This window comes from Capricornis sumatraensis, chromosome 14 (genome assembly GCF_032405125.1).
Source record: "Capricornis sumatraensis isolate serow.1 chromosome 14, serow.2, whole genome shotgun sequence".
NCBI lineage: Eukaryota > Metazoa > Chordata > Mammalia > Artiodactyla > Bovidae > Capricornis > Capricornis sumatraensis.
The window spans coordinates 71,981,483-72,006,168 of record NC_091082.1 but is presented as its reverse complement, the minus strand read 5'-3'; positions in this window follow the sequence as shown (position 1 = coordinate 72,006,168).

Here is a 24,686-nt window from a genome sequence, read left to right as displayed (position 1 = left end):
GGGGGTTCACAACTTTTAAAAGACTAGTCAGGAAAGGCCTCACCAGGAAGGTGTCATCTGAGCAAAGATTTGAAAGAAGCAAGAGAATAAGCCAAGGAGACAAGAGGGGGTGGGGTGAAGAGCCTGGGAAAAAGACAGAAGTGTCCCCAGGGTGGAAGTTGCCTCATATATTATAGGAACAGCAAAAAGACTGGGGCAGAGTTGAGGGAAGGGGCAACACAGATCATGTCCTCCATTATACGGTCTTTAACTTTTTGGCATGAGTAAAAGGGGAAGCATCTGAAGGGTTCTGAGCAGAAGACTGACATCACGAGGATCATTCTGGCTGCTCTGTTTAAAATAAACTATTTTATTTGTTCTCATGTCCATTGAGTCAGTGATGCCATCCAACCATCTTACCAACCATCTCATGGCAAAAGCAGGGAGACCAGGCAGGAGACTACTGAAGTATTTCCAGCTCTTGGGATGTGATGCGGCTGAGGTCCAGGTAGCCGAAGTAAAAGCTGGACAAATTGGTCAGACTGGGAATGTAGTTGGAAGGAAGATACAAGAGGATTTGCAGAATGATTGGCTAGAAGGTGGAAGAGTCAGAAAGAAGTTCAGGGATGACTAAAATTTGGGGCCTGATAAATGATAACTATAAATGGATCAGCTTTAGAGAGAAAAATGAGATTTTGTGTTTGGACATGCTAAATTTGGGGTGTCAGTTAGACACTTATGACAAGGTGTTAAGGGACTTCCCTGGTGGTCCAGTGGCTAAGACTCTGCATTCCCAATGCAGAGAGGCTGGGTTTGATCCCTGGTCAAGGAACGAGATCACCCCCATGCCACAATGAAAGATCCCACGTGCCACAACTAAGACCCGTGCAGCCAAATAAAAATAAACATTTAATTTTTAAAAAGGCAAGGTATTAAATAGATGTTGGACAGAACAGTCTACCTTGTGTTCAGGTAGAGGTCTAGGCTGGAGGTATAAATTTGGAGTTTCTCAACAGGAAGATGGAATTTAAGGTCGTGATACGTGACACCTGTGGACTGAGCCTGGCAACCCTTCTGAACTGAGGTTCTGTAAAAGCATTTTTAAGGCAGGACAAGAGTAATTTAACACAAAAGTTTCTCTGCCATTTGAGCCAGTACCTACTCCCCCTTTAGTGTGCATTGTGCATCCGCACTATACATTAACTATAGTCCTTTAGAAGATACTGGAATGCCTACTTGCCAGGGGGGGGGAAAGGCAGTTTCCTCCTGGCACCAGCAAGGTAACTCCTTAGGAGATAACATTCCTTTCTTGATCCTGTAGGGAGTCACAGGGCCCTGCTGCTCTTGTTGGATTATGTAAATGGTTACTATGTTGCTTTGACGTACAGCCCTTTGTCTCAAAAACATATATAACTGTGCTTTGATGTCCAACTGGTGGAACAGTCCTCAGAGCTTTCTGAAAGACTGTCTCCTGGATTATAACCCTCAGTTCAGTTCAGTTTAGTCGCTCACTCATGTCCGACTCTTTGCGACCCCATGAACTGTAGCACGCCAGGCCTTCCTGTCCATCACCAACTCCCGGAGTCCACCCAAACTCATGTCCATTGAGTCGGTGATGCCATCCAACCATCTCATCCTCTGTCGTCCCCTTCTCCTCCTGCCTTCAATCTTTCCCAGCATCAGGGTCTTTTCAAATGAGTCAGCTCTTCACATCAGGTGGCCAAAGTATTGGAGTTTCAGCTTCAGCATCAGTCCTTCCACTGAACAACCAGGACTGATCTCCTTTAGCATGGACTGGTTGGATCTTCTTACAGTCCAAGGGACTCTCAAGAGTCTTCTCCAACACCACAGTTCAAAAGCATCCATTCTTTGTGCTCAGCTTTCTGTATAGCCCAATTCTCACATCCATACATGATTACTGGAAAAACCATAGCCTTGACTAGATGGACCTTTGTTGGCAAAGTAATGTCTCTGCTTTTTAATATGCTGTCTAGGTTGGTCATAACTTTCCTTCCAAGGAGTAAGCATCTTTTAATTTCATGGCTGCAGTCACCATCTGCAGTGATTTTGGAGTCCCCCAAAATAAAGTCAGCCACTGTTTCCACTGTTTCCCCATCTATTTGCCATGAAGTGATGGGACCGGATGCCATGATCTTAGTTTTCTGAATGTTGAGCTTTAGGCCAAATTTTTTACTCTCCTCTTTCAGGTTGGTGCAAATATGATTTTCCATTTCTTTACTGAATTGACTATTGATTAGTTTTTTCATTAATAGATATTTAAGACAAGATGTTTAATAGATGTTGGATCAAAGACTCTGTCCTTCAGTGTTTAGGTAGAGGTCTAGGCTGGAGGTATCAACTTGGGAATCACCAACATGTAGATGGAATTTAAGGCCATGGAACTGGATCAGATACCTAACATGTGTAGACTAAGCCTGGCAAACCCTCTGACCTGAGGTTGTGAAAAATTTAAGACAATTCCCTAAGGCACCTATTGTACGTAACAAATTAACTTCCCTTCTATGCATCTAGAAGAATACTAGCAGAGAAAACTGAGAAAAAAGTCTTTCACATTGTTTGCTGTGTTGTGTGGTTCAGATGAGAAACTATTGTTGGGAGAGGCTGGTTAGGGGTCTCTAAGCTACAGAGCGGGCTTCCCAGGTGGCTCAGTGGACAAAGAATCCACCTAAAATGCAGGAGGCACAGAAGACACGGGTTTGGTCCCTGAGTCAGAAAGATCCCTGGAAGAGGGCATGGCAACCCACTCCAATATTCTTGCCTGGAGTGTCCCATGGACAGAGGAGCCTGGACAGAGCAGCCTGAAGTGACTGAACACACACAAAACCACAGGGCAGAAAAGAGGAGGGAGCAGAAAGTAAACTGGTAAGTGGCCAGAGAAGTAGGAGGAAATCCAGGAGAGAGTGCAGACCTGGAAGGTGAGTGGAGGGAGCGATCAGGTTATCAAACACAGGTGATGCGTTGCACAAGGCAAGCACCAGGAATTTATGGATAGATTTGGTGATACAGAGGTCTAGGGACCTTGACAAGAATAGCTTCAGTAGATAGGTCTGGACTAGATTGAAGAGAGACTGGGAAGAGTGAGTCTGCCTTAGGTTAGAGTTATACAGTGATTTGAAGTGGATCAAAATTTCCTATTAATAATTTTTCAAGCTTCTATGTCAATCTGATTGAAAATTATTCTTAACTGTTTAGAAAATCACATCCATTTGAAGGAATTTAACTCTTAAAGATTTTTCTCAATGCTGGACAATCAATAAGACAAAATAATACATCAGCTACTGAGGCTCCAAGTGACTACATAAATTCATATTTTAAGTATTTGTGTTCATAATAGTCTGTTACAGTTACTGGTTAAGTTGAAAGTAGGTAGTTATTAGAAAACTCAACTCTTCAGAAAAATTCATGCTAACAGAATAGAACCTATAGCTTAGCATACTGGGTTTCTACGTAAGTTTCATTTGCCAAAGATAGTTAAAAGTCACTGATACAATACAGTGGTCATTGCTACTGTTTCAAACTTCCTTAGATACATCACCTACATATATGGAGAGCTTCAACCACTGGAAAGTTGGCAGCTAATAATATAAAATATACTCTTCTATAGTTCTTATGATCCAGTGGTCTGTTATGTGATTTATACAAATCACATAAATTCTCTAAACCCTAGTTTCTGTTTCTATAGGCCAAAAACGGTAACCCTGGAAGGATTCACTAAAAATGCTTTAAAGTACAGTTTCTCAGTAATGAAGGTGACATACTAACATTAAACTAACTGGACCAATTAGAAAGTTCGAAATGTTTACTGACCTTGAAAGATGGCCTAGCTGACTCAACTAAATAGAACAAAAAGGATCGAAAGTAACAGAAGGTACACATATCATGTGCAGACTCTTGGAAAGGGCTTCCCAGCATGCTTGCTGTAGAGCCGATGCACTCGTATCTGAACGAGCAGCCTCCGCACACGCACTATGTCACCCACGCCTTCACTTCCACGGCATCGACTCGCCCTCCTAGATCATCCAAAAGCTTTGGTGTTTAGGGTACAGATATTTGAGATCCTGTGCCTTGATTTTCATTTTTTGAGACTTTCTGAAAACAACTGCAGAAATACCAAGACCTTTGGAAAAAGGGCTGATCTTACTACATTTGGCGCCAGACTGCAAACCAAGAGAAATGGAAATATTACAAGCCTATTTTCCTGAAATCCCTGTCAGAGCAGCTCCAGCAATTTCTTGGCTTTACACTTGACCTCAAAACAGGACAATCTCCTCTTCCAAATCCATCTGCTTTTTTAGCTTTAGCTCTAGCCTTCTATTTAAATATGTAATTAAGTCAGGCACAACAGCCCCCACAGTGCCAGAACTACCCAGATTGGCAAATCCAAATTATGAAAAGACCATAGAATATATAAATCAGATGGTAAACTCAAATCACAAATCCTGTACCAAAATGTTCAGCTCCAAGAAATCTATTACTAGCAACGTACTACCATATATTTTCAAACTACTTAAAAGACACATGTTTTATGTTGAAATAATCTTAAGCAAGGGCTGTGACTCAGGCTAGAAAATGTCAAGAATTTCAGTTGACTTTATCTCATAACTAGAACTTTAAAATCCAGAATAACTTAAGAGGAAAGGTGGAAAGAAAAAACTGGTTACCAGTGTTTAATGTAAAGACTGTAAGTCGAGAATTTCCAACTAATCTTGTACTCCATCAGTCTGGTATTAGCAGACTCCGGAAGCTGTTGTAAACAGTCGGCACGCATAGCTCACTCCTGCCTCCTCTGTGTAGCTATATGCTCCTGCCAAACTTCCCCCACTGCACTCTCCTGGGGAAGGCTGTGTCCAAGAATTCATGCAGCCAGTGCTCTTGGAAACAAAATTTAACCTTTCCCTTCCCAAGAGATATAAAACACTCTCCTCTGGTCCCTCATCCAGAGCTGTTTCCTGGGCAAGTGACCAGAGGAACACCCATTCAGAAAATCAGAACTCAAGTTGCCAGGCAAATGAGAAGTTAAAGAGATAATAGTGAGGAAAGAGCCCATGTAGTCCTGTTCCTGGCCTCAACAGCCCTTCAGAATTCTAGAAGACTGGTTTCAATTTGTTCCAGACCCAAGACACCAAATTTATTCCTTCAAAGGGATAGAAAGAGAGCTTTGGACAAGAGTAATCCTGGGAGGTCCAACCCAAAGAACACTATCAGGTCAAGATCAACTTAAGACCTGCTCCAAGGACCCTCTGGTCAGTTCTGGGCTGCAGCCAACTTGTGGAGTCTGAAGCAATTCTAACTCAAACCACATGCTCAGCTCCAGAACAACACTTATTACTGTCTGAACTAAGGAGGCCTACAGGCCGGGTTGGATATCACAGGTTCATTCTGGTGAGCAGCAGCATTTCTAGTTTGATTTTTTCCTGGCCCAACTGTCCACCCTGATGTTTGGAGCAGAACTAGACCAGCTTCTCATCCCACTTCATTTCATATCACTTTCATGTCATCTGCAGCAGTGGTGGTTTAGTCGCTCAGTCATGTCCAGCTCTTGCGACCCCATAGACTGTAGCCTGCCAGGCTCCTCTCTCCATGGAATTTCCCAGGAAAGAGTACTGGAATGGGTTGCCATTTCCTTCTCCACCATGTAATCTGGGGCACCTCTTTACCATGTCAGATAGCATGAGTTTAACTGATGAAAGAAGGAAGGAAGTAAAGAAAGGAGAGATGGCGGGAGGGAAGACAGTCTATTAAAAGAGACAGAGATAAAAGAAAACCTAGTGGGTCAAATAATTTTCCGCTTCCATGTTACAACTTTGAAGAGTACCCTTCATCAACCTAAAGACCTAAGACACATGCAAACCATACATTTTTAGGAACCTTGCTTCCACGGTTTTCTAGGACTATTCATCGTTTGCCTCTTGTATACTGAAAAGATCTTTTGATTTCTCCATTAGCATTTTGTGCTTTGCTTCATTTTTTTTTTAATTATCATGCAGTAAAGTGGGCTTTTTTGGTGTACAGTTCTATGAATTATAACACATAGATGGGGCTGCAGAAACACCACCACTGTCAGGATACATGAGGAAACTTCCTGGTGCTATTCCTCTGCAGTAACACACTTCCCAGACTCCTAACCCAGCAACTGCTGACCCATTCTTTGTAAATAGATCGTTAATATTTTCTTTGTTGCACATTCCCAAACTAGAAATGCTATTATTTATAGCTTGAAAGTTGAGCATCTTGCTGCAGCAGTTATTTTAACTCATATTAAAATGTATTTAAAATAAAATGTAAAGTTATATTAATAAGCATGAAATCATAAAAGGTGAGCCATCTGAAACTATCTTTAATTCCAGCCACCATCGACCTGGGACAAGGCAGCCCAGAAAACCCACCCCTGCTCACAAAGGCCCGGACCTTCTCTCATCCTCCTGTGAACTTTCATTCATCCTCCTCTTGAATGCCTCCTCTTAATCAGCCTGACATTCATAACTGACAATGCATATAGTTTATCTAGTTCTGACCTGCTGCTCCTTCTTGGACACCGACTGCATCCACTCTTGCACACTCTGTCCTTGGGGATACTCTATTTCACCTGTGCCAACCTCCAGCCTTCAAGCCCCAAGCCCAGAAGTGGCCCATTAGATGGATACATTTTCTTGATCCAACCTGATCTCCAGCAAGAGGCAGGTTCTGAAGTTACTACATCCCCAGCTTGCTGTACAGTTATCTGAAATATTCACATCCATGCATCTATTACATATACAACTTTTCTGAAAGTATGAGATATTAAGAAATCAAAAGTATATTATACATCACTATATTATAATCCATAATACATGATATAGTATTAAATATATTTATACTATTTTATTATTTTAACATTATATATAATATATATACAAATATATTATTACCAGATCTTTTTTAATGGGTTTAGACTATAATAGAAATGATAATACATTTTGAATATTTGCTGAAGTGGCCCTTTATGTTGAATCTTCACGGGTTGAACATAGTTTATAAAACTATATGATCTGTGAGTTTATATATCTTTCTTAATATTTTAAGGCTACTAAAATCCAACATTATTAAATTAACATTAGTTATGCATTTTTTAGGTTTATAAATCTGAATTAACAAGTTCCTAGCATCATCAAATTGCTCAGCTCTTCCAACTAAACTGAATTATATGTAAAAATATGGCTTATTGATGATTTAGATATAATTGAGATTTATATGTCTATTTCCTCTCTCAACAGCACTATCTTTTTAAGTGAAGTTGCTCAGTCATGTCCAACTCTTTGTGACCCCATGGACTGTAGCCTACCAGGCTCCTCCCTCCGTGGGATTCTCCAGGCAAGAGTACTGGAGTGGGTTGCCATTTCCTTCTCCAGGGGATCTTCCTGACCCAGGGATTGAACCCGGGTCTCCTGCATTCCAGGCAGAATGCTTTAACCTCTGAACCACCAGGGAAGCCCAACTATTGTCAAATTAGTTAACTTTGTAATGACAACTAGAGAAAAATGTCCTTTGCGTTATTTATTTACATAAAGTTACAACTTCTTTGTTCCTCAATTATTAACCTCTTATCAATCCTATAAACCAATAATTATGAAACACTTCTTCATTTCAATTCTTTTGGGCATAAGCCAAAGAACAAATGAACAGACTTTTTTTTTTCCACCTGTCTCTTTCCTTCCTCATTAACCCACACTTGTGACATGATAGAGCTATCATTTCAAAGCATGTTTCTCATAGTGAAATGCTCACTAAACCCAAAGTGTAAATCTATCATTTCTGTGCCTGACATGGTCAGTATGTTAACCTTGAATTGAAAGAGAGCACCAATTTCAATGTTTTCTCTATATATTGAGCATCTAATATTAAAAGAATCTCTGTCTATGGCAAATAACCAAGTCAAGTTCATTATATTAAATTTTTATGAAGAAATGCAGATTTTTGCATTAAGAGAAAAATCCTTAAATTCAAAAGGTTAAATGCAATACAAAATTAACTTACAAAAATAAGTTTCTACTCATTAACAACAAATTTTCTGAAGAAAAGAAAATAGATTCCATTGACAATGGCATCAAACAGAACAAAATATTCATGAATAAGCTTAACTAAGGAGGTGATAGATCTCTATACTGAAAACTATAGGACATTGATGAAATAAATTGAAAAAAACACAAATAAATGGAAAGGTATCCCATGCTCATGAATTGGTTTGACATTGTTAAAATGTCAGTACTATCAAAGCCATCTATAGATTCAATGCCATCCCTATCAAAATTTCAATGGCATTTTGCATACAAATAGACAAAAACACTCCTAAAATTTATATGGAACCGCAAAGATTCCAGATAGCCAAAGAAATTCCCAGAAAGAAAAACAAATAAGGAGGATTAGGATTAGGGGCTCTAATCAAGAAAAATTACATTGATTTTAAGCTATACTGTAAAGCCATACTTGATTTTAAACTGTACTGTAAAGCTATAGTCATCAGAACAGTATGGTACTGGCTTAAAAAGAGACAAATAGAGCAAAAGAACAGAATCAATAATTCAGGAACAGAATCAATATCCCAGAAATAAAGCTAAACATATGTGATCAACTAATACTTGACAAGAGAAGATTGTCTCTTCAATAAATAATAGAAATAATGCTGACATAATAAAATATTCACATGGGAAAGAATGAAACTGGGCCCATAACTTACACCACTCACAAAAATTAACTCAAAATGGATTAAAGGCTTTAATGTAAGACATAAAACCATGAAACTCTTAGAAGAAAACATAGAAATAAAACTCCTTGACATAGGTCTTGGTGATAAATTTTTGGATAGGACACCTAAAGCACAAGCAACAAAATCAAGAATAAATAAGTGGAATTATATCAAACTACAAGGAGATCCAAACAGTCCATTCTAAAGGAGATCAGTCCTGGGTGTTCTTGGGAAGGAATGATGCTAAAGCTGAAACTCCAGTACTTTGGCCACCTCATGCCAAGAGTTGACTCACTGGAAAAGACTCTGATGCTGGGAGGGATTGGGGCAGGAGGAGAAGGGGACAACGGAGGATGAGATGGCTGGATGGCATCACCGACTCAATGGACGTGAGTTTGAGTGAACTCCAGGAGTTGGTGATGGACAGGGAGGCCTGGCATGCTGCAGTTCATGGGGTCACAAAGAGTTGGACATGACTGAGCGACTGAACTGAACTGATATCAAACTACAAAGTTTCTGCACAGAAAAAGACATCATCAACAAAGTGCAAAGATAATCTACAGAATGGGGAAAATATTTGTAAACCATACATCTGATGAGGTGACCTCATCAGACCTGCAAGGACATTTCAGATACATGAAGGAACAGCAGATATAGGAGAAGATGCTCAACATCAGTAGTGACTAGAGAAATACAAATTAAAACCACAATGAGATATCATTTCGTGCCTGTTAGAATAGCCATCATCAAAAAGACAAGAGATAACAAATACCGACATGGATATAGAGAAAAGGGAACACTTCTGTACTGTCGATAGGATTGTAAATTGGTGTAGCCAATATGGAAAACAGTATGGAGGATCCTCGAAATTTTAAAAATTGAACTACCAAGTGATTCAACAATTCCACTTCTGAGAACATATCCAAAGGAAATGAAAATACTAACTCAAAAAAGAGATCTGTATCCCGTGTTCATAACAGCATTACTTACAATAGCCAAGACATGGAAATAACCTAAGTGTCCATCAATGTGTGAATGGATGAAAAATAGTACCACACACACATATATACGAATATATGTATGTATATATATATATATACGCACACACACACACACATATATAATTCAGCCAGAAAAAAAAAGAGGAAATCTTACCATATGCAACAACATGGATGTACCTTGAAGGCAGTAAACTATGTAAAACAAGTCAGACAGAGAAAGACAGATGCTATATTGTTTCACTTTCACTAATATGTGAAACCTTAAAAAAAAAAAAAAAAAGAACCACAAACTCATAAAAGAGAGATCAAAGACTGAGAGAGGAGGATTAGAGGAAGGTTGTCAAAAAGCACAAATTTCTAGCTGCAAGATAAGTAAGTATCAGGGATGTAATGAACAACACAATGAATAGAGCTAATACTGCTATATGATATTTAGGCAAGTTGTTAAGAGAGTAATTCTTGAGTTCTCATAACAAGAGAATTTTTTTTCTTTTCTTTTTAATGTATCTGTATGAGAAAATGGGTGTTAGATGAATCTACTGTGGTAATCATTTCACAATATATGTAAATCAAACCATCAGGCTGTACAGCTTTTACTTATACAGTGATATGTGTCAATAATTTCCCCATATAACTGGGGAAAAAGTTAAATAGAATAACCTTTTTGAAAAATTAGCTGATTAAAGACCCTAAATAAAACCAAAAAATCTTGACCAAGTTTATGATATTGTCTACCTTTGAATTTCATATATTTTCATTTGCGTAACAATGGTATAAATTTTCATTTACTTTTAGTTCAGTATTTGATTCTTCTCAAATATACAGTGTTGGCCCCAGAAGTTTAGCTTTCATTACCTGGATGATTTCTTTTAATAATCAGCTAAAGATGCTACATAGATACTGATACACTTTCAGGGAAACATCATAAATAAATAACATCTATGTTGATATTTTGCCTCTTCAAGCATCAGACCAAATCTCCTTGCTCTGTCTCTTTCCATCCTCTTCCCTGTTCCTGAATACTTCCCTCTCCCCCTCTCTTTGTGCTAGGTACTGTGCTTAGTCACTCAGTCGTGTCCGACTCTTTGTGACCCCATGGACTGTAGTCCGCCAGGCTCCTCTCTGTCCATGGGATTCTCCAGGCAAGAAAACTGGGCTGGGTTGCCATGCCCTCCTCCAGGGGATCTTCCCGACCCAGGGATCAAACCCAGGTCTCCCGCATTCCAGGAAGATTCTGTACCATCTGAGGCACCATGGAAGCCCTTCCCCCTCTCTTTATGAACTCACAAAAATACAAATTGTTAAAATGTATTTCCAATGCAAATTACAAAATTTAGCATTCTTTACAAATTCTACATCCACATCTTTAAAAGCTGAACCTTACCACTGTTAAACTGTTAAACTGCCTGTACACATAAAAACAACATTTTGCAAATTTATCCAGGGGTTCAAAGCCCCTCTGAAGCCTACCCATGGATGTACAAAGGGTCTGTAGTCCCCAGAGTAAACCCTGCTCCACCAGCTCGCTCCCACAAAGTCAACCATTCAGTTCTCCCCTGGCCCAAGGCTTGACAACACCTCAAAGCCCTTCCTTCAGTCAATACTACTGAGCTCAAATTAACTTGTGTCTCCCCTAACTTTCCCAACTCTTCCAACTCACAAGGCTTTCTACCTTTTCTGGCTTCCTTATAATTCAGCATTCAGTTTCCTTCTAAATGATTCACATAGGTAAGCCATACCTCTAAAGCTAACTGGTAAACTCCTGAGAGTAGTTACAACGTATCTTACATCCATGCAATTTTCCATGAAGCACTTGAAATAGTGCCAGAAGCCCAATGAATATTTATTGAATAATCAACCCACCTGTCTGCTTATCCTTCAGGTAGCCTCTGTCCTACCACCACTACTCTGCCCAAGGAGAACGATAGGGCCAAGAGCCACATCTTTTTGAACAGTGTCTAGGTTATGCAGAATCCAGAATATTCATTCGTTTGAATGTACATTGAGAACATGTACTAAGTTCCTACTATGTGTCAGGTACTAAGCAAGGCACTGGAGATACAAAAAAAATGACAGAAATGTAAGCAAATGACCCATGGCATGCTACATGCAATAACAGAGGTTCACACAGGCAGCAGGAGAAACAGAGTAGGCTATTACTACAGTCATCACTGAGAACAGGATGCTAGGAATGGACGCTGAAAGAATTAGCATGAATTTAACAGATGAGGCAGAACGAGAAAAGCCTCCCAGGAGACTAAGAGCAAACGCAAAGCAACAAACACATGGAAATAACACGCCTTCTTTAATCCCCTCCTCACTTTCCTTAGTCAGTCAACTCAGTTTTCACATTCACTCACATTTCAATAAGGCCAGCTCCCTTTACCTTCAGGATTATTTACTTGAACTTAATGGGGATTTATTTTTAAAGACTGACTAAGGTGCAATACCTAGCAAATACAAATTTCAAAATATTAAATAAGCTTAGAAATTTAGACTTGGAAATCCAATTCAAATTATGGATTTGGAAAAACATACATGTGACTGACTCAACATTCATACTATTAGGTTACATAGTTTTATAGAGAAAAATTTTAATACAATTTTAATTTTAATGATCTGTCTGTCTTCAAGGGATAAAAGAACATTTAAAAATGCTTTTAAAGTCATTTATTCAATATTTCCATTCCTGCATCATTCACTTCTCCAAGTGAGTTCAGTTTTCTCTGTCGGCTGGCTTTATAAACCTCTCCCTGGGCTTTAACAACCATGGAATCACTTTTACTGTGAAGTTTAATATCCTGTTTTAAAATCCAAATATGATTCACATATTGCATCCTCAGTATTTCTAAAACAAAACAATCTGCTTGGACTTAAAAGAATTACTTTTCTCAAAAACACTTAAAAACATGCTTTCTGATATCTGGAAATGAGATTCATTTAAGCACACGAAATAATACTGCTTCAAGCTCATTTTCCTGCCATTTTTAAAAAGAAAAATTAATAACACTGTCAAACTAATTTTATTTAAGAAATAGGTACTAACACTATTCAAATGCATCAATAGTCTGGCCTTTAAAAAGTTCTTTTTTAAGTCAAGATCAAACGGTGGCAGAGGTGCCATTCCTGGCACGCAATACTTTTTCAGAGACCTGAGCCTATAAGTGCTTTTAAAGACATGAAAACCTCTATTCTTTCACCCCTGATCTATCCAAAGAATACTTCATCGCTGATATCTTAGAGGATACTCAGAAATTTATAATAACGATAGAAAGCCTCACTGATGGTGCTACATAAAATGTGCTTTTGTTGCTGTTGTTAATCTCAGATGCACATAAACAATCAGTTAAACAAGCAAGCAAAAATTTCCCAGAAAAGTCATTTTTAACTATTTTAAATTGTTTCAGGAATAAAAAATATCATATAATAAAAACAGAACTATCCAGCAATTCTACTCCTAACTTAGGTATTTATCTGAAGGAAACAAAAACACTGATTAAAAAAGACATATGACCCCTAAAGTTCACTGCAGAACTTTTTACAATAGCCAAAAAATGGAAGCAACCCAAGTGCTATCATAGATGAATGGATAAAGGAGATACGGTAGAAATTATACAATGGAATATTACTCAGCCATAAAAAAGAATTAAATCTTGTCATTTGCAGTAATGCAGATGGACCTAGAGGGTATTACACTAAGTGAAACAATTCAGACAGAGATAAATACCATATCATTTCACTTATATGTGGAAACTAAAAATCAAAACAAATGAACAAACATAACCAAAGAGAAACAGAGTTATCAATACAGAGGGCTCACCAAGGGGAAAAAAGTAAAGGGAAGAAAGAAATCAATGAGGCAAATTAAGAGGCACAAACTTACAGCTGCAAAATAAATGAGTCATGGCGATGAAATACACAGCGTGAAGGAATACAGCCAACAGCCATGGAATATTTTTGTATGGTGACATATCACAGCTAAACTTATTATGTGGTCATGTTATGCAATGATAGCATTGTAGGTCAATTATACCTCAAAAACAAACAAACTCATGCCAAATAGATTATATTTGTGATTACTAGAAGTGGGGGTGGGGGTTGGGGGGGTAGGTGGAGGAGGCGGGGAGGGCTGGAGTGGGCACTGGATGAAGGCGTCAAAAGGTGCAAACTCCTTTTACAAGTTACAAGATAAATGGGTACTAGGGAGGTATAGCATGATAAATACAATTAACACTGTTTTGTGTTATACATGAAAGTTGTTAAGAGAGTAAATCCTAAGAGTTCTCATCAGAAGGAAGATTTTTTTTTCTTTTTTTCTTTCTTTAATTTTATATCCATATGAGATGACAGACATTCACTAAACTTCTATGGTAATAATTTGATGATGTGCAATAATAATTTGCTGTATACCTTAAACTTACACAGCTCTTGTTTAGTCGCTAAGTTGTGCCTGACTCTTCTGCAACCCCATGGACTGCAGCCCGCCAGGATCCTCTGTCCATAGGATTTTCCAGGCAAGAATACTGGAATGGGTTATCACTTCCTTCTCCAGGGGACGTTCCCAACCCAATAAGATCAAATTTGTGTCTCCTGCATTGCACCTCCTGCATTGCAGGTGGATTCTTTACCACTGAGTCACAGGTGCATCAATTATATCTCACTAAAACTGGAAGGGGAAAAAAAGAAAAACAAGTTTTAAAAAATTTGTACCTTTTTACTTATAAATTATATCTTATTAAAGCATTTTAGCATTAAAAATAATACCAATGCATTGCATTTATATCATACTTTCACTTTTAAGAATTTTTTCTCAAGATTCAGCACATATAAACATAGAAAACCTCCAACAGAGATAACAAACCTAGACTCCAGAAGCCATGTGCCCAAGTATATGTGGCCAGCTAACCGCAAGATTAGAATCAAAGCCCAGATCTTGCTGCTTCAAAAAAATATTTTCTATTACACCAAATATAGAATAACCAATCAATCTCTTTCTTCATTTTGCTTTGCATTTCTTAATAGAGTCATTGGTTTTTCCTTAATATAACATTTCAGGATCTTTAGACCTTTAAGTTTCCAACTTTAAAAATTTATTAATCAGCCCAACATCAATTTCCTCTTTATTCGAAGTTAACCTTATGGAAGAAGGGCAGTCAGTCCAAAGCAAATAAAGATGTTCCGCATTCACTTTTCTCTTTTTCTCTCTTAATTCTCTATTGAAGGGCAAACTGAGTGCTTCTCTCAACTAGCAACAGTTTCTTTCCCTTCATTTATTGACCCAGGCCTTTACCAGAAAATAGTATAATCGGTTTCATTTTTAGGTTTCCACAGAAAACCTCTCAAATATCTCAGGGAGCACAAGATGCATGCACCAAGGCTCAAATGAAATCAAATATTTGAGATTATAAGATTCTAATATAAAGCTCAAGAACACAGTATTAAAGTCTCTTAACACTTTACCAAAAAGCCCTGATAAAACTAGCAAAGGAGTAATTTTTCCTGAATCCTCAACCACTGAAAAGCACCAGATTTCTTCCTTTCATTGACATATTTGCCCATTCATTCAACATGAAATTCACTATTGCCAGCAGTGTTCTTTCTAGGCCTTGGGGATTCAGCGGTTAACAAAACAGGTTTCTGCCTTGTGGTGCTTACATTCTAGAAAAAGCGAGACAGGCAACAAATCCATAACAAATAATAATCTTACACTGTTAAGCACAGTGAAAAAATGAAACAAGGTAATGGAGAACAGAGTGGAAGCAGGGAAACCAGTTGGAACAAGTGACTTGTGAGAGCCTAGGAAAGAGACAAAAGTAGGCTGATGAAAAAATAGGTTTGCGTGTATGACAAGTTGCTTCAGTCGTGCCCAACTCTGCAACCCTGTGGACGGTAGCCAGTCAGGCTCCTCTAACCACAGGATGCTCTAGGCAAGAATACTGGAGTGGATTGTCATGCCCTCCTCCAGGGGACCTTCCCAACCCAGGGACCGAATCCACATCTCCTGAGTCTCCTGCCTTGGCAGGCGGATTCTTCACCACTAGTGCCACCGGGGAAGCCCAGCTTTCGCACTTGCTGATGGATTTGATGTTGATGCCAAAAACTCAGCCTCTGGGCACTGCTGCCAAATTGAATCTCAGAGACAGAGTTTGGGTCGATGGTAGAAAAGAATAGTTCTATTGCTTTGCCAGGCAAAGGGAAACACAGTGGGCTCCTGCCCTTGAAAACTATGTGTCCCAACCTGGGAGGCTTGGGTGAGGAGTTATATAGCAATGGTTCCAGAGTGGAGTTGCTGATAAGATTAGGGTGTGTGCAGCGCTTTAATCTGGTCCCAGGTGGTCTCCTTTTTCTTGATGAGCTTCTCTGGTTCCCTCAATCTGGAATGAAGAATACTAACACTTTTCATTTGTTGGGGTTTTTTTTAGTTTAAAGGCACAAAGATGTTGTTATGCATACCTTGCAAGGTGGAACCAGGGCCCTGCCCCCAAGCCTTCACTATTGTTTCCTGACTGCTCCTCCTTTGTCTCCACATCCCCCTCTCTGCCCTGATAAGCAGCGGTTTGGACCTGCCCTTTGGAACTCAGGGAAGGTCATGGAAGCTGGAGTCTGTCCCTAACAAACTAGAAATGGGGGACACTGACAAGTTTCCATGCCCAGGAACCCCACAGGTCTGGCTCAGTTTCAATGTCAAGCTTGAGAAAGAGACACACAGGATTATTTCAAGATTTTGCTTGAGCACATAAGTGGCTAATGATGGAGGAGGAAATGGCAACCCACTCCAGTGCTCTTGCCTGGAGAATCCCAGGGACAGGGGAGCCTGGTGGGCTGCCGTCTGTGGAGTCGCACAGAGTCGGACACGACTGAAGTGACTAGCAGCAGCAGCAGCAGCAGCAGCAGCAGCAGCAGCAGCAGATGCCACTAGCTAAGATGGAAAAGACCTTGAGAGAAACAAGATAGGCATAGGGCCAGCAAGGACCCTCTTTACTGTGAAGTCAAGTTTGTGATATCATCAAAATGGACACGAAGAAGGGGGAGAAGGGGGCAGGGTGGGAAGAGGAAGAAGAGAAGGCAGGGGGAAGGGAAGCAGGGACGGGAAGGAGAGAAGTAAGGGAAGGGTGAGGAGGAAGAGAGAGCAGTTGGATATTCAAGTCTGGATCTCAGGGGAGAAGTCAGGGCTGGAAATACAAATGTGAGAATCGTCAGAATTCAGACCGTATTTAAAGTTACAGGACCAGATGAGTTCACTCCAGGACATAAGTAATCAGAAGGCATTCAAATTATGCCTTTGCTACACATTAGCCAACTTGGGCAAAGTCTTCAACCTTTCGACAACCTTTCCATGCAGGGTTGATATACGCAGGGTTGATATACCTTTCAACAGGCAAAAAAATCTGCACAGCATTACACAAATACATGTCGTTGTCAAGCTCTTAAGAAATTGAAAGACATAAAAAGGTAGAAACACTAAAACCAGGAACAAAAATCCTGACTGTAGTAATAAATTACCAGTTACCTCAGCAGAAAAAAAATGCCAGCAAATTCCCTAGAAGAAAGTATCACCGAGCAAAGTAGAAATAGGGTGCCCCTACCTCTGAACCACCAGAAAAAGAAAAGATTTTAATTAAAAATACAGCAATTGAAAATAGTACTCCAGGCTATTAACAGTGAATATTTCCAGGGGTTGAGTTTATAGAGAATGGTTAATACCTGAAATTTTATCATGAGTACATATTTTAGTCATTGGTATGACATATACAACTAATGGTTCCACTGGTGGCTCAGAGGTTAAAGTGTCTGCCTCCAATGTGGGAGACCGGGGTTCCATCCCTGGGTTAGATCCCTGGGTCGGGAAGATTCCCTGGAGAAGGAAATGGCAACCCACTCCACTATTCTTGCCTGGAGAATCCCATGAGTTGGAGGAGCCTGGTAGGCTACAGTCCATGGGGTCGCAAAGAGTCGGACACGACTGAGCGACTTCACTTATCACTTATACAACTAATAGGAAAATATAGCAACTCATGAGCTATTTTCAAAAAGCTTCCAATGTGCTGCTGCTGCTAAGTCGCTTCAGTCGTGTTCCGACTCTACGCGACCCCATAGATGGCAGCCCACCAGGCTCCCCCCTCCCCAGCATTCTCCAGGCAAGAACACTGGAGTGGGTTGCCATTTCCTTCTCCAATACATGAAAGTGACAAGGGAAAGTGAAGTCAGTTGCTCAGTCGTGTCTGACTCTTAGCGACCCCATGGACTGCAGCCCACCAGGCTCCTCCATCCGTGGGATTTTCCAGGCAAGAGTACTGGAGTGGGTTGTCATTGCCTTCTCCCTTCCAATGTGAGACACTTCTAATAAGAAAACAGGGATTACCAAAGGACTGTTAAAACTGGTCTCAATGGTAATTCTTGCTAAACTGTAAATTAATGTGTTGGTAAAGTAAAACAAGAATCAAATGAATACTCTTACAAATGCTAAGGTCTTAAAACATAATTATTCAGGAAATATAAAAGATCCATAACATTCACCTATTATAAACATAATAATGAACAAGTACTTTCTTCTAACTGAACCCATTAGTATTTGTTAACTATTGGAAAGCATTTTTTAAAGTAGCAGACAAAATTACTGTACTATCATACAATAATTATGGAGGAAACAAGATTATTTTCTGATTATATTCCTGCCATGCTTTTGCTTACTTATCTGCTTACCCTATTTATGTTATAGATTTTTTTCAACTTAACCTATAATCCATGGTTTTATTAGAACACCTTAGAGAGCTGCTATTCAGAAAAGACTTTATATATTATGTACAAAATTATAACTGCTAGGTTTAGCTATACACCCAGAGAAAAACATAATTCAGAAAGATACATGCACCCCAATGCTTACTGCAGCACTATTTACAATAGCCAGGACATGGAAGCAACCTAAATGTCCATCAACAAAGGAACAGAAAAAGAAGATGCGATACATATATATAATGGTGTATTACTTAACCATAGAAAGGAACAAAACTCTGCCTTTCGCAGAGATGTGGATGGACCTAGAGATTGTCATACATAGTGAAGTAAGTCAGAAATGGAAAAACAAATGCTGTATAATATCACTTGTTTGTGAAATATAGAAAAATTACACTGATGAAGTTATTTGCTAAACAGGAAGAGAGACACAGACATAGAAAAGAAACATACAGATACCAAGGGGGAGGAGAAGGTGGAATGAATTGAGAGATTGGGACCGACATATATACACTGCTGCTGCTGCTGCTGCTAATTCGCTTCAGTCGTATCCGACTCTGTGCGACCCCATAGAGGGCAGCCCACCAGACTCCCCGGTCCCTGGGATTCTAAGTATAAAATGGATAACTAATGAGAATCTATTATATAGCACAGGGAACTCGATTCAATACTCTGCGGTAACCTAAATGAGAAAGAAATCCAAAAAAAAAGAGGGATATATGTATATGTACAGCTGATTCACTTTGCTGTACAGCAGAATCTAACACAACATTGTAATTAACTATACTCCAATAAAAATTAATTTTAAAAATTCAGTAAAAGAAAAAAATCAATTTTAAAGTCACTGTTGTTTCTATTATTCAGTCGCTCAATCATGTCTGAGTGTAATGTCACTTTAAGTTTTTAAAAATTCAGCACTAAGGGGGCCTTAAAGAAAACTGTAGTCTGTGCTAGTTTAAATTCAAAGGAATACCTCTTCTAATGAGATAAGCCTAAAGTCTTAGCAAGGTGAGAAATTTTCACATTCTATGTCCATCACTGAACATAGAGCAGAATTTCTTGGTCTCCCATGTCCCTTGCTGGCACTTCTGACTGTAATTCAAGGTAGTAAGCACTAGATGGCACTGCTGATTCATAACCAGGCCGTTGATTTTCCAGGTTTTATGCTTCCCTGGTGGCTCAGAGGTTAAAGTGTCTGCCTCCAATGTGGAAGACCTGGGTTCGATCCCTGGGTCAGGAAGATCCCCTGGAGAAGGAAATGGCTACCCACTCCAGTATTCTTGCCTGGAGAATCCGATGGACAGAGGAGCCTGGCAGGCTACAGTCCAGGGGGTCATAAAGAGTCGGACACAACTGAGCGATTTCATTTCACTTCACTTAAGAATCTTATTAACAACATTCAAGTTCTGGAGTAATTAAAGAAATGTTAAACGTATCAAAGAGGGAAAAAAAAAAAAAAACCCTTTAGCCAATTTAGGATGTTCTCTACTCTAAACCTTTCCCAAATTGCTATTACTCTAAATCAAGTTCTCCAGATGAGGTTTTAAATATAAAACTTCATATAAATAACTATAAATGTAAATATTTAAATCAAATATTGGTGTACTTTCAGATGATAATTATAGTTTAAGTGCAAAGAAATAAGGCTCTCCAAAGGAAAGACTCAAGTTTTCAGCTTTGCTAAAACAACTTGCCACTAACATCCTAAGAGCAGGAGGGACAGGGAGCAAATTATGGGTTTAGCCTTTCGCCTCTATGCTGTTCTCAGGATTTTTGTATGAAGGCTCTTCTGTCCACCTTGGGACTGAAGTCTCCTGGTCTTTCCACCTAAAAACCAGAAGTGTCAATATGGCCAGGGTCCCACTCCTGCAGCGTCGGTGCCTGTTCTGGGCATGAAAGGGAGGGCTGATGGTGACAGTGCCAGGGCCCTTACCTCACCCCTGCAAATGCTCCCAACTCTTTCTGTTGTTCAGATAAACAGCCAGGGCCAGGACTAGATCTTTTTATCAAGATAACAAAACTTTTCAAAAATCAAGTCTTAGGAAGTAATCTTGACCTTTGAAACATCACAACTTTTCTTTTTTTAAGAAAGTGACTCTTTTACGAAGAGATACAAAGTAGCTTCTGAATTTACCAACAAAAGTAATACAAATGATACTCAAGATCTCTTAAAGGTGACATGCAGACAATACCACTTACCAGTTCATTCATGTGGGTCATAAGCCACAAAGAGTGCTCAGAGGTAATAATGTGTCAGTGTACAGAAGAGATGTGGGTCCCAATCTATACAGGCCTACTATTTAGTATAGAAACTGTCAGTAACAGGGCTTCCCTGGTGGCTCAGAGGTAAAGAGTCTGCCTGCCAATGCAGGAGATGCAGGTTAGATCCTTAGGTCAGAAGATCCCCTGGAGAAGGAAACGGCAACCCACTCCAATATTCTTGCCTGGGGAATCCCATGGACAGAGGAGCCTGGTGGGCTACAGTCCATATGGTCACAAAGAGTCAGACACGACTTAGTATCTAAACAATGTCAGTAATACAGAAAATTAAATCTGTATTTTTAATACCGCTAATATGTCAACAGACCCTGATATCACCTTAAATCCTTTCTGGAATTAAGTCTGATATAAACCAATGAAAATTTAACTCACTGATCATGGTATCATGGCAGAAAAGAGCATGAATCTATAGAGAGTAAACAAATGATTTAAAAGAAAGCACTTTGGTCTTTGGTGCCCCAATCTGATCCACAGAAAGCAAACTACGTTTCACTGCCTAGATGGCCATGTGACAGCTACGCATACTCTTCACTTCATTTTTATGAAGAAAACCAAACAGACACCGTGTATGCTTTATAAGAAAATAAATTGGATGATCTTCCTCAAATTATTACTCCAAAGTTCCACCTCAACTACATCTGCTTTAATAGCTTCATCTCTATGCAAGCAAAATAATATTCTAAATAAGTACTATGAATCAACAACAAAATGATAAATTATAGACAATTTTATCACATTAGAATAAAGGCTTCTGCCTTATTTTTAACGAATTTTTATTGAAGTACAGCTACTTACAATATTGTGTTGGTTTCTGCTGTATGGTAAAGTGAATCAGGTATACATATACACATACCCACTCTTTTTTAGATTCTATTCCCATATAGGCCATTATAGAGTAGAGCACCCTGTACTACGCAGTAAGTTCTTATTTGTTATTTGTTTTATATGTATTAGTGTATATATAAAGTTTCCATTTTAGGAGGGCTATTTTATCAAGAACCTCTGTCCAAATTTTAGCCCTAAGAGTACCCGATTCTTCAATCACCTTGACATGACAGACTGGGTTCAAGCTTCTGCTCTATACCTCACTCCCTATGTGGCCCTGTATTTCTCATCTCTCAAATGGAGATAATCCCTATGTCATGGTAATACAATATGACTAAGGGAGATAGGTATGTAAAATGCTTGCAATAGTGCTTTACACATAATGAGGGCTTTATAAACAGCAACTGGCACAGTGTCTAAATTTCAGTGAAGAATTTTGTTAATGTATTCACAGCAAGAAAAGAAACCAATGATAAGTAAGATTTTAAGAGAAAAGAACATTGAGCTTCTGTAAAGAAGTTTAAGTCTCCTGGCCTGGTCATATTATATTCTAGGATATGGAAAAAACTTGGCACATGAGATCACTATGTCAACAGCAAGCATCTTTAAGGAATCTTAGCAAAGAGAAGAAACTAGCAGAAAGAAGGGGAGTCCCAATTTTCAAAATGACAGAGAATGCAAGTTATGCAGACACAACAGGACTCTAAACAGACTACTAAAATATGTGGTTACTTAAAGAATACCATGGGGCCACCACTAAGATTGAGTTAGTCCAAACAACACCATTTCCTTCTTTCACAGCAGACTAATACATCTAGGAAATATGACAGATATTACATAGTAAGAAAAAGCCTTTGACAGTAGGTTTATATTGTCCTTTGGATAAGAAGAAAAAATTCAAATTGAGTGGTAATACAAACAGACTCATTATCTACTAAATGACTGCCAAATGCTATTTTTGCTGGATACATAATTTTAATACAGAAGGAAGTGTCTCGTGACCAGTCTCTAGACTGGTCAGTCCTATTCTGGTAATCCCAGTTCACTTGGATTGGGCCACAAAGCAGCCTTTAAGGTATGTCACTTCCCCAGAAGAAGGGACTTGTCAGCTGGCCCCTTGCTCTGTCCCTGGCTCCTAGAACAGGGCCTGGCACCCTGTGGGAGTTCATTAAATACTTCTGTGAATGAATTAAAAGTGTGTGACTAATATGAAGTTAAGGGGATAATAAATATTTGGAATGACTTAATCAGAAACCAAAAGGTCTTCAAGGAACAGAACAATGGCCCAAATTAGACCTAGGTAACTGCACCCAGAAGGAAAAGCATAGTCCTTGTAGGTAGGTGCACTGTGGTTCCAATCTCTGTTCTGCCACTTGTCAGAAAGGGAAAGAAGGGTAGTGGGAAGAGAATTGAGGTGCAGTTTCAATAGAAAAAAGGAGTAAGGTCTTCGACATAAATCCAAAATTAATCAAGTACTTACAGAAGATGATAGAGTGGCATGTAACTGGGGAAAATATTAATTCATACTACAAAAATAGATAGTTTAGAATAATCAGACATGAGATTCTATCTAGGCCACTTTTAAGAGCAAAAGGGTCACTGTTATCTATGCACTAAGACAACAGGTGCAAATTGACTGCCCTCAGCTAACCGGGACATACAATCACACTATCACTTCAGTTCAGTCGCTCAGTCGTGTCCAACTTTTTGCGACCCCATGAATCGCAGCACGCCAGGCCTCCCTGTCCATCACCATCTGCCAGAGTTCACTCAGACTCACGTCCATCAAGTCCGTGATGCCATCCAGCCAGCTCATCCTCGGTCGTCCCCTTCTCCTCCTGCCCCTAATCCCTCCCAGCATCAGAGTCTTTTCCAATGAGTCAACTCTTGGCATGAGGTGGCCAAAATACTGGAGTTTCAGCTTTAGCATCATTCCTTCCAAAGAAATCCCAGGGCTGATCTCCTTCAGAATGGACTGTTTGGATCTCCTTGCAGTCCAAGGGACTCTCAAGAGTCTTCTCCAACACCACAGTTCAAAAGCATCAGTTCTTCAGCGCTCAGCCTTCTTCACAGTCCAACTCTCACATCCATACATGACCACAGGAAAAACCACAGCCTTGACTAGACGGACCTTAGTCGGCAAAGTAATGTCTCTGCTTTTGAATATACTATCTAGGTTGGTCATAACTTTTCTTCCAAGGAGTAAGCGTCTGTTCATTTCATGGCTGCAGTCACCATCTGCAGTGATTTTGGAGCCCCCCAAAATAAAGTCTGACACTGTTTCCACTGTTTCCCCATCTATTTCCCATGAAGTGATGGGACCAGATGCCATGATCTTCGTTTTCTGAATGTTGAGCTTTAAGCCAACTTTTTCACTTTTCTCTTTCACTTTCATCAACAGGCTTTTTAGTTCCTCTTCACTTTCTGCCATAAGGGTGGTGTCATCTGCATATCTAAGGTTATTGATATTTCTCCCGGCAATCTTGATTCCAGCTTGTGTTTCTTCCAGCCCAGCGTTTCTCACGATGTACTCTGCTTAGAAGTTAAATAAGCAGGGTGACAATATACAGCCTTGACGTACTCCTTTTCCTATTTGGAACCAGTCTGTTGTTCCATGTCCAGTTCTAACTGTTGCTTCCTGACCTGCATACACATTTCTCAAGAGGCAGGTCAGGTGGCCTGGTATTCCCATCTCTTACAGAATTTTCCACAGTTGATTGTGATCCACACAGTCAAAGGCTTTGGCATAGTCAATAAAGCAGAAATATATGTTTTTCTGGAACTCTCTTGCTTTTTCCATGATCCAGTGCATGTTGGCAATTTGATCTCTGGTTCCTCTGCTTTTTCTAAAACCAGCTTGAACATCAGGGAGTTCACGGTTCACGTATTGCTGAAGCCTGGCTTGGAGACTTTTGAGCATTACTTTACTAGCATGTGAGATGAGTGCAATTGTGCAGTAGTTGGAGCATTCTTTGGCATTGCCTTTCTTTGGGATTGGAATGAAAACTGACCTTTTCCAGTCCTGTGGCCACTGCTGAGTTTTCCAAATTTGCTGGCATATTGAGTGCAGCACTTTCACAGCATCATCTTTCAGGATTTGAAACAGCTCAACTGGAATTTCATCA